This window comes from Podarcis tiliguerta (assembly GCF_965153285.1).
Source record: "Podarcis tiliguerta genome assembly, chromosome: 2".
Lineage (NCBI taxonomy): Eukaryota > Metazoa > Chordata > Lepidosauria > Squamata > Lacertidae > Podarcis > Podarcis tiliguerta.
The window spans coordinates 114,801,662-114,812,411 of NC_139535.1; positions in this window are offsets into that span (position 1 = coordinate 114,801,662).

The following is a 10,750-nucleotide window of genomic DNA, read 5'->3' on the forward strand; positions in this document are numbered from 1 at the left end:
AGGACAGATCCTGAAGCTGAGGCTCCAATACTTTGGCCACCTCATGAGAAGAGAAGACTCACTGGAAAAGACCCTGATGTTGGGAAAGATTGAGGGCACAAGGAGAAGGGGACGACAGAGGATGAGATGGTTGGATGGTGTTCTTGAAGCTACAAACATGAATCTGACCAAACTGCGGGTGGCAGTGGATGACAGGAGTGCCTGGCGTGCTCTGGTCCATGGGGTCACGAAGAGTCGGACACGACTGAACGACTAAACAACAACAAAAATGTCTTTTATGTTCCCACAACGTTTCTCATGTTCTGCTGCTCCTCTGCAAAAATGTCCCTCTCTGACACATTTCTGACACATTGCTTTCCCAGGACCTGGGCGGTGAAGATCTTGTTAGCCTGGGGGCCTGTCAGTCACAGACACACACACACACACACACACACACACAGTGCTTTGAACTGAAGGCGAGACTAGCTTTGAACCATCGGGCACTTCAGGAGTTCTTTCTGCTCCACCAGGTAAATACATTTCTCCTGAATGCATGTTGTACACTGCTCTATGTCAAATCATAGATGTCTCCCTGGGCTGCTCAGAAAATAACCACAGGCAGCTCTGCTGTCAGTCTGAACAGTCTGCACTGACAGCTGCCCTTTGTGGCACTTGTAATTTTTAAATCTTGTTTCATTATCACATTACTTCCACCACCACCAAGTCAACTCTTCCTTTGAACTCCTGAAGGAGTGGCCCTAATGCTCTCGTTAACCTTTCCATGTCAGATTAAACTGTCTGGTTTCCTTAAGGCTGTGAAATGCAAATGGGATGCCATTCTGTGTCTCAAGAGATTTCAATAACAATTCAGTGCCTGCAACTGAAGCTCCAGGTCCCTCTGCTAAAAGATACGTCACTCCTTCCAGGCAGCTACAAGTTATCAAGGTTATTATGGGGGTTCCTGGACCCAAAACCTCTTTCAGAGTGAGTTCTTTGACTTGTTCCAAGAAAGACAGCTGCAAGGTTATCTTGTTTTTAAGTTGTGTTTATTCAACTTGTTTTTATTATTGGTTGTTAGCCGCCCTGAGCCCGGTCTTGGCTGGGGAGGGCGGGGCATAAATAAAATTTATTATTATTATTATTATTATTATTATTATTATTATTATTATTATTTTATTATTATTAAGGTTCTGACTAGTTCCTTTATTTCAGGTGGTCAGCCATAACATGCTATGACAGAAGCATGCAAGGAAGGGGAAATGATATAAACTGAGAACTTAGGAAGGCCCCCATAAACATTAATCCATTATTTCCTTTTTCTTCTCAATAGTGGTTATTGAAGAAAGACTACTGCTGCATATTCCACCGGGGAGAGTTTTTGCACTGAGGTTCTGCTTGTTGGTTTCTCACAGGCAGCGGATTGGCCACTGATATTATCTTACAATATCACAAATTATTAGGGCTCTATGCAATGAGTTATATGTGGTTATACTAGGTGTGAGGAACCTTTGGCCATCCAGTTGTTGCTGAACTACAACTCCCATCACCCCCAGCAAGCATGGTCCTGTCAGGCTTTGGGGAAGCGGTTTGTTCCCTCCCTTTGGCCATGGATAAGCAGAACATAGCAAAAAGAGTCTCTTACCATTTAAAGAGATTTTAATCATCACTGCAGGAGAACAAAGAGTCCATCCTCAGAGTAAAGGTGCTCCCAATTAAGGTTTCCACCCACTTCCACCCAAATCACTTCCTTGTCTTGCAACCTGATCTCGCAACCACTGCGCCTTCTGTGCAGCCACCTTATCTAATCTCCTTGACCTTGGACTGAGCAGCTGGACACTTTCCAGAGAAAAGGAGTTTGTTAACTCTCTCTCTCTCTCTCTCTCTCTCTCTCTCTCTCTCTCTCTCTCTCTGTTCTTCTTCTCCTAGCTGTTCCCCACTCAACTCTACCCAGCTTTTGTCTTCCGAACTATATCCCTCTGCAAACCACTGCTCCAAATCTATACTGCTCCACTACTCCTGGGAAGCTTCAGGATCCTGGTCTGGGGCAGGGGGAGAGGGAAAGGGAAAGGGAGGCCCCCACCATTCCTCATCAGAGCAGCAGTCCCCAGCCTAGTCTCTGACAGATCCAGATTTTCCTTATTCAAATTCTCTCCTCGTGTTCTAAGCATCATATGGACAATGGAGAAGTAACAGAAATACAGGAAGCTTAAACAATGGAACCTTCAGCATTGTGTGTGCACTTTTCCATGTTCCCAAAAGTGCTGGGGTATGAGTAACAAGCTTTGTGATTAGGTACATTTTGTGATTTAGGTACATTTTGTTAAAAAAAAGATACCCTCTCCCAAAACTGTGCCACTAACCGGCACCCGTGCCACTCTCCTTTTTAACTATCGAACAATGAGTAAATTTATGTTTATAGAAGACAACATTATAGGGGTATAATGCTACCTAAATACTGCTTTTAAAATAGATAAAGTTCAACATTTCCACTGTCTTGGGACTATTTTGGGAATATGTCCCACCTTCCCTGCAAATACCATAGAACGAATGTGCAGCAACTGTTGTAGTCCCGTGCTGCTCAGCCATGGCAGGGTTGAGTGACGGGCAAGGCCAGCCAAGTCTCAGGGGGGTACTTGCCTGGGGGCAGAGTCCAAATGCAAGGTTCAGTCCAGTCAGACGGTCCAGGGGTCAAGAAAGCCGAGTCCAAGGTCATGGAAAGCAAGAAGCAGCAAGGTCTGGCCAGGAACGATAAATGTTGTTCCAGTAACTGACTGAGGCTGGAGCCCCTGCATAAGAAAGCTGGAGCTAGCTGGTTCTTGTCAGGAGAAAGAAAGCTGATCATCAGCAGAAAGGAGTCACTTCGCCTTCTGCTTCTCCAGGCTGCTGCTCAGCAGGTGAAGCCGACTCCTGACTCCACCCCCATCGTTCTGCCCGGAAACTGAAGTCCAGCGCTAAGGGCCTTTTGGCAGTTCCCTCACTGCAAGAAGCCAAGTTACAGGGAACCAGGCAGAGGGCCTTCTCGGTAGTGGCACCCGCCCTGTGGAACACTCTCCCACCAGATGTCAAAGAGAAGAACAACTACCAGTCTTTTAGAAGACATCTGAAGGCAGCCCTGTTTAGGGAAGCTTTTAATGTTTAACAGACAACTGTATTTTAATACTTGGTTGGAAGCCGCCCAGAGTGGCTGGGGAAGCCCAGCCAGATGGGTGGGGTATAAATAATAAAATTATTATTATTATTATTATGACAGAGGCAGACCTTGGGGTCCCAAGTTTCAGCGGTGCTCTGTGTGATGCCAAAATTTGGCCCGCTCCCGCCTCTTTCCTTGCATTCTGCATCATAGTTGTGGCGCCTCCTGCAGTGCCCCCGAGGCTCGACAACCAGGGCAACATTGTTGCACTCCCCTTAATCTCATGGAACTTTGAAGTGTCAGGCATAGCTCTAATGGCTTTAGCCCAAACGTAGCACAGTTTTCCTGCACAGCAAAGAAGCTAGTTGAGGTGGAAATGACTTGTCAGCTAGACTCAGAATAACTATTTACAGGATTTATTAAAAGGGAAAAGAAAACAGCAGAGTTTCTGCATACAAAACAAAGCAAAATAAATCCTTTCTTTCTCTCTCTCTCTTAACCATACACAGCACTCCTACTCCTACCACACCTAACACCAAACTGTGCTAGCATTCCTAGATAACAGAGTTGAGTGCTGGTCGTTAACCAATCAGAGTCAGTAGTTTCTAGGTCAAGCAGACCTTGGCTTTCTGCCAAGAGTAAATTGACACTGCCTTGAGTTAATTGTGTGAAGCCAGAATCTGTAAGTTTGCATGAGAATCAATTAACAGAAACTGAACACCCCCTCACAGATTCTGCTGGACAATTAACATCAAATAACACCTATGTAGGAGATTGTTTTTCCAGCAAACCTAAACTCTTGCACATTTGCTTGTTCTTTATCTTTGCCAATGGTTTAGTTAATACATCTGCTACATTTTCTTCACTTGATACATAAGTACATGTGATTATATTGTCTTGTACACAGCAACGCACATTTTGGTATTTTACAGAGATATGTTTGGAACGTGATTTGAAACCCTCTGTTTTACTTAAGGTTATACAAGCCTGATTATCAATGTAAACTCGTACTGGTTCTCCACAATTTACATTTAAATCTGCTAACAAATGCTTGAAATAAACCACCTCGTTGCACAATTCACTCAATGCGGCATACTCGGATTCCGTTGATGACACACTTACAATGTCTTGCTTGCGTGACCGCCAGCTGATTAAAGCTCCACCGACCATTATGACTAGTCCTGTGACAGATTTTCTATCTGGCAAATTTCCCCAGTCACTATCACAATAGCAAACCAACATTTCATCCTCTGAAGAATTTAATTGTAACATATAGCCAATTGTCTGTTTGAGGTATCTCAGAACTTGTTTTACCCCTTTCCAGGCATTTAGTGTGGGTTTTGAGACCAATCTACTTAATATGCCTACTGCATAGCTAATATCAGGTCTGGACCACTGTGCTAGATACAATAAACTTCCAATTACAGAATGATATACATCAGGATGTTCAAATTCAGGACTCTCATCTGTATGAAGTGTTTTTATGAAACCTGGATCCATAGGCACCACTGTCCCTTTGCAATCCTGCATCCTGTATGTAGTCAGTAGTTGTTTAACTTTGTTCTGCTGACTAATTAGGCAGCTGCCATCTTGGGCCCAGCACACTTCCAACCCTAGATATGTCCTAACCGGGCCTAAGTCTTTCATTTTGAACTTACTGGACAATTGCTTGGCAAACCTTTTAGTTTGTTTATCAGTTTTGCAAGCATACAATACATCATCTACATAAATCAGACAAAACTCTTGATCACTGCCTGTACCACGTACATAAACGCAATTGTCAGCTGTACTCTGCTTGAAACCAAATGACACTAAGGCCTCATGGAAACATTTGTTCCAAGATCTTGCAGACTGTTTGAGACCATATAGAGCTTTGTTTAATTTCAACACTCTATTGGAACCTGTCTCATAACCAGGCGGTTCGGCTAGATACAGGTCTTCTGATATTGGTGCATGTAAATATGCAGTCTGGATATCAAAATGGTTTAACAGAAGTTTTCTCTTTGCTCCAAGCGTTAGAATCAGCCTTACACTTTCTGCCTTAGCAGTAGGGGAAAAAATCTCGTCATAATCTTTTCCAGGCCTCTGAGAGTATCCTTGAGCCACTAAACGAGCTTTGTATTTGTACTTTCCTGTCACCAGAGGTTTAAGTTTGTACACCCACCTGCAGCCTACAATCTTTGCCCCCTCAGGCGCTGCTACTGGTGTAAAGACCTTGTGCTCATTCAGAGAGGACATCTCTTCCTCCATTGCCTGTTTCCAGAGCTCTGCCTCCTCTTTTGGTAACTTTAACACCTCCTGAAAACTCTTGGGCTCTGCAATTACACTAAACACATTTGCAGTATCCGGAGAAAAACGCACCGGAGGCACTCCTTTGTTTTGTCTTTTAGATCTTCTGGGAGAAAATTTTTCCTCTGACCCACTTTCCTCCTCAGAACTACGACCTCTCTTTTGTTGCTTAGCAACTGGTCTCTGCCTAATTCCACTTTCTTGAGAGCTCTTATCTGAACTTTCCTCCCCCTCAGACTCTGATTCTCCATGTTTACCTTCAGAGTCATGAAGCTCCTGAGAAGGTTCAAACCAAACCTCAGTATTGGCATGTAGTCTCTCCCAGCCACTATGTTCACAAAAATTGGCATTCCTGGAGATCACAATGCCATTTGTCCCTTCAGCAAAGCGGAAACCTTTTCCCAGCTCCTGGTAACCCACAAACACTAACTGTTTGGTCTTAGGATCTCCCTTCTTTCTCATTTGTTTTGGAATTAATACCCAGGCTTTTGATCCAAACACATGCAAATGGTCAATTTTGGGTTTTTTGTGAAACAATTTAAAGTACGGAGTTGTACCTATTGTTTGATGAAAGAGCCTATTTTGGAGATAACACGCGGTGAGCATGCTCTCCCCCCAATAAGACATGGGCAAATCAGCATCATCAAGCATGGCAAACATCATATCTTGTAAAGATCTATGTTTTCGCTCTGCAACGCCATTCTCCTCTGGGGAAAAAGCGTTCGTTTTTCTATGCCCAATGCCACGCTTTTGTAACCAATCTCTAAAAGCATTTGACATAAATTCGCCACCTCTGTCCGTCTGAATCCTTTTGAGTTTAGTGGACAGAAATCTTTCCACAGATGCCACCCAGCCTTTAAACTTAGTGAACGCATCACCCTTATTCTTCATGGGAAAAACCCAAGAGTAACGCGTGGCGTCATCCACAATTGTTAATGAAAAACGTGATCCACCCCTGCTTACAGGAAATGGACCAATTACGTCCATGTGAACCAGCTGTAGCGGTGACTCACTAACTCTGTCACTTCTGGGGTAAGAGACTCTGTGGGTTTTAACCTTTTTACAAACATTACAATCAAGGTACTTGTTACAACTCTTTAAATCACCCCCATCAGCCAATTCAGACATTTTTAGTATACTTTTCCAGCCAGCATGCCCCATTTTCCTATGCAATAAGTGCACACAGTTGTCATGTATAGCTTTGTTATTCACTGCAGGCTGAGATTTACTGACTACTGCTGCAACTTGAGATCCTGCTTTAAGCCAAAACAAACCTCCCTCTGACTTAGCAGTGCCTAAAATCTCACCAGCCTTCTTAATAATGCAACTGTCTCCTTCAAAATACACTTTAAACCCAGCTTTTAGCAAACAATCTACAGACATCAGATTGCTCCTTAGTGAAGGTACACAAAGTACATTTTGCAGGCATTCACGAAGACAAGGAACAAAAACTGCACCCCCCGAAATCACTTCGGAAGTACTTCCGTCTGCTAGAGTCACCTGGCTGCGCCGTGCTGAGTTCTTGGAAACAAACAATTCATCTGAATTTACGATGTGCCGAGACGCTCCTGAATCGACCACCCAGACAGCTTGTTTCTCATCAGCAATCTTGACCTCTGCGGTCACCAGCTGAGCCGACTGTTTTCGTTTGAAGAATTTCTTTTTATGCTGCTGCTGCTGCTGATCTCGTCTCTGCTCCTGCACCGGCCACTGAGACTTGACCAACTCCGGACATTGTCGTTTTAGATGCGCTGAAGACCCACATCGGAAACAACGCCTAACAGCAAACGCTGACTCCTCACCGGTACGCTGCTTTTGCGTCACCTCTGGCACGGCATGAGAACTCCTTCCAAACCGCCCGCCTGTAGAAGCCTCTGCAGCAAATGACCTTTCTTGCCTCTTCTGCCATTCTTCAATCAAACGCCCAGTGACATAACTGACTGATAAATCACGCTCCTGTAAACCTTCTAGAGACAAAACTAAATTATCCCAGCTTTCCGGGAGAGAACTCAAAATAATAGCCACCTTCTCCTGCTGGTCTAATGCACAGTCTCTTTCCTGTAGCGCAGCAAACTTTAACTGTAAACTGTGTAGGTGTTCCTGCATTGTAACCCCAGGCTGTAACATTGCCTTGTACAATGCCTTGCGAATGAACAGCTTGGAAACCGCTGTCTCACGCACATGGAGTTCTTTAAGTGCTTGCCACACACCTCTAGCTGTCTTGATTCCCCTCACATACGGCAACTGGGAATCTTCCAGCCCCAAGACAATTGTGGCCCTTGCTCTTTGGTCTTTATCGAGGTCTTCATCATCAGGCTTCGCAGGAAACTTACTCACCACTTGCCAGAGACGATCCCTCTGCAGCACTGCCTGCATGCGCTCCGACCACAGCAAGTAATTGGAGTCATTCAGACGCTCAAAAGCCATCTGAACTGGTTGTGAGGCCATCTTGAGAGCGATGTCCCTGGAACCCGGAACCAGCTACTCACGACCACCGAGAGAGAAAACAGGAACCACAGCAACCAGCATTCACACGCTGCGTCTGTTGTCCTTGTGTCCACTGAGTCACCAGCTCACAACAGTCAGGAACCAGCCAGTGTCGATCTGCTGCACCAACAGGAACAACAACTTCTGGAACTACTGGAACCAACACCGTTGATGCTGACACCACCACAACTCAGGCTGGCAGCACAATGCCCATAACCTCATGGAACTTTGAAGTGTCAGGCATAGCTCTAATGGCTTTAGCCCAAACGTAGCACAGTTTTCCTGCACAGCAAAGAAGCTAGTTGAGGTGGAAATGACTTGTCAGCTAGACTCAGAATAACTATTTACAGGATTTATTAAAAGGGAAAAGAAAACAGCAGAGTTTCTGCATACAAAACAAAGCAAAATAAATCCTTTCTTTCTCTCTCTCTCTTAACCATACACAGCACTCCTACTCCTACCACACCTAACACCAAACTGTGCTAGCATTCCTAGATAACAGAGTTGAGTGCTGGTCGTTAACCAATCAGAGTCAGTAGTTTCTAGGTCAAGCAGACCTTGGCTTTCTGCCAAGAGTAAATTGACACTGCCTTGAGTTAATTGTGTGAAGCCAGAATCTGTAAGTTTCCATGAGAATCAATTAACAGAAACTGAACATAATCTGCCTCTGCAATGTGCTTGAACAGGTGTGTGCTTCCGCACCTGTATGGTTTTGTAAAGCAGGTTAATTTCTCAAATGCTCAAGATGTCTTTTCAGTCACACTGCTATGAAAATAGTTTTCTTTCTTCCCCATATAAGCCAACACGTTGGCCTCCAAAGGTTTCTTGGTCTGTTTTCCTTGTTACTGAACAGTCAGATTGGCTTTCATATTTTCCCCCTCACCTTTTCTTGAAGCTTATCCGAATAATCTGGGCCCTCAAAGTGTCAAGCAGGATGTACATGTGGGAGTGAGAGAGATGATGGGAGAGGTCTATAAACTCCTCTCACTCCATTTGTTCTGTAAAGTCTGTCATCGTTTGGTAAAATAGGCCAGCTATTATGCCTGTATCAGTGGCGTAGCGTGGGTTGTCAGCACCCGGGGCAAGGCAAGTAATTTGCGCCCCCCCCCCCGCTGCACTGTCCCTCCCCCAGATAGTCCCTCACTCTCTCTCCGCACCGCACCGCACGCCTGGCACCCCCCCCCCTCCATAGTGGGCTGCGACCCGGCGGCTCGGATCGGATTCGCACAGCCAGCACTGCAGTGAGAGAGAGAGAGTGAGTTAGGTAGGGGCAGAGAGCTGCGAGTGCGAGCGCGCCCCCCCCCGATGTTGCGCCCGGTGTGGCCGGCCCCCCCTGCACCCCCCACGCTACGCCACTGGCCTGTATCACAGCTGTGGGCTTGAGACAGGGAGAGAACAGTAGCCCATAGCTGTTTCCCTTTTTCAAAGGGAAATTCCCTTATTCTGAATAGGATTCCTCGCAAGAAAAGGGAAAAGTTGACAGCTATGCAGTAGCCATCTAGTGGAGTTCATGGGATGTAACTTAATCATTAAAATCCTCTTCACGATTGTCTCGTTTCACCCTAAGGGACAAAGTATATGCTTAAAAACAACAACTGTTTTGTCTGAAGTTGTGGAATGGCAGAGTCTTGACCCTTTATGAAGCCATGGTTTGACTAGTCTGTATGTTCAGACTAAGGTATTAAAATGTGGTGACAGTGTTAGCTCTCTGAAATCCTACATTACAAACAATGTGGAAATGAAGGGTCTTCTCAGTAGTGGCGCCCTCCCTGTGGAAGCCCTCCCATCAGATGTCAAGGAAATAAACAATGATCTGACTTTTAGAAGACATCTGAAGGCAGCCCTGTTTAGGGAAGTTTTTAATGGTTGAAGTTTTATTTTGTTTTTAGTGTTCTGTTGGGAGCCGCCCAGAGTGGTACCTCGGGTTAAGAACTTAATTCGTTCTGGAGGTCTGTTCTTAACCTGAAGCACCACTTTAGCTAATGGGGCCTCCAAGTAATCTTGGAGAGTGTAGTTTAGCCTCCACAATTCCCAGCACCTTTAATAAACTACAGTTCCCATGATTTTGGGGGAAAAGCTGTGTGCCTTAAATATGCATTGAATGCACTTTAAATGTATGGTGTGGTCCTGAGACATGAAGGCGAGAGGTGAGATTCTCCCTTTGCTACTCTTAAATTATACCTGTGGCTCCATGACTGAGCATCTCAGATTAAACCCGCAATTATGTAGGGAGGACGAAGCACATGCTTTTCATGCAGAAGGCCTTAGGTTCACTCACTGGCATTTCCAACTAGAAGCCATCTGCTTCTCAAGACTCCAGAGAGCTGCTGCCAGCCAGAGCCGACAAAGCACGTTCTCCATTAAATGAGAGCACGGGTTGCGGTGTGGGCCGCCGGGCCAGCCCTGTGTTGCCAGGCAGGTTAATGGCTATTTGCCTGGTGCATCGATTGGCTGACCGGGTTGCTGGGGCAAATTGCATGTTGCAAATTGGGTGACTTTAAATTTGGGGGCACTCTGTTTTTGCTTTCTCTTTAGCACAGTGCATCACCCGCCCGCCCGCCCTATGTTCCGGTTGACCTTGCTTTGCCTGTCATGGGGTCGTCTGCCTTGGTGCAGGGGCCTAGTAGGAATTTTGCCATTTGGCTGATTGGCTGGTGCCATTTGGTTTTTGCCTACTACTTAGCAATTCATCACAACTTGTAAGGCTGCGGTTAGGCATTGGTTATAAAAATTGGTGGTGGAAAGGTTAGAATAGGCTGTGCCTGCCCCTCCAATGGTGCTGAAGGGAATTCCATTAAAGGAATCCTGGGGCTTGCCACGATTTCATCCCATCCCTGAAATGGGACCAGGGCCGGCAAGCCTTGG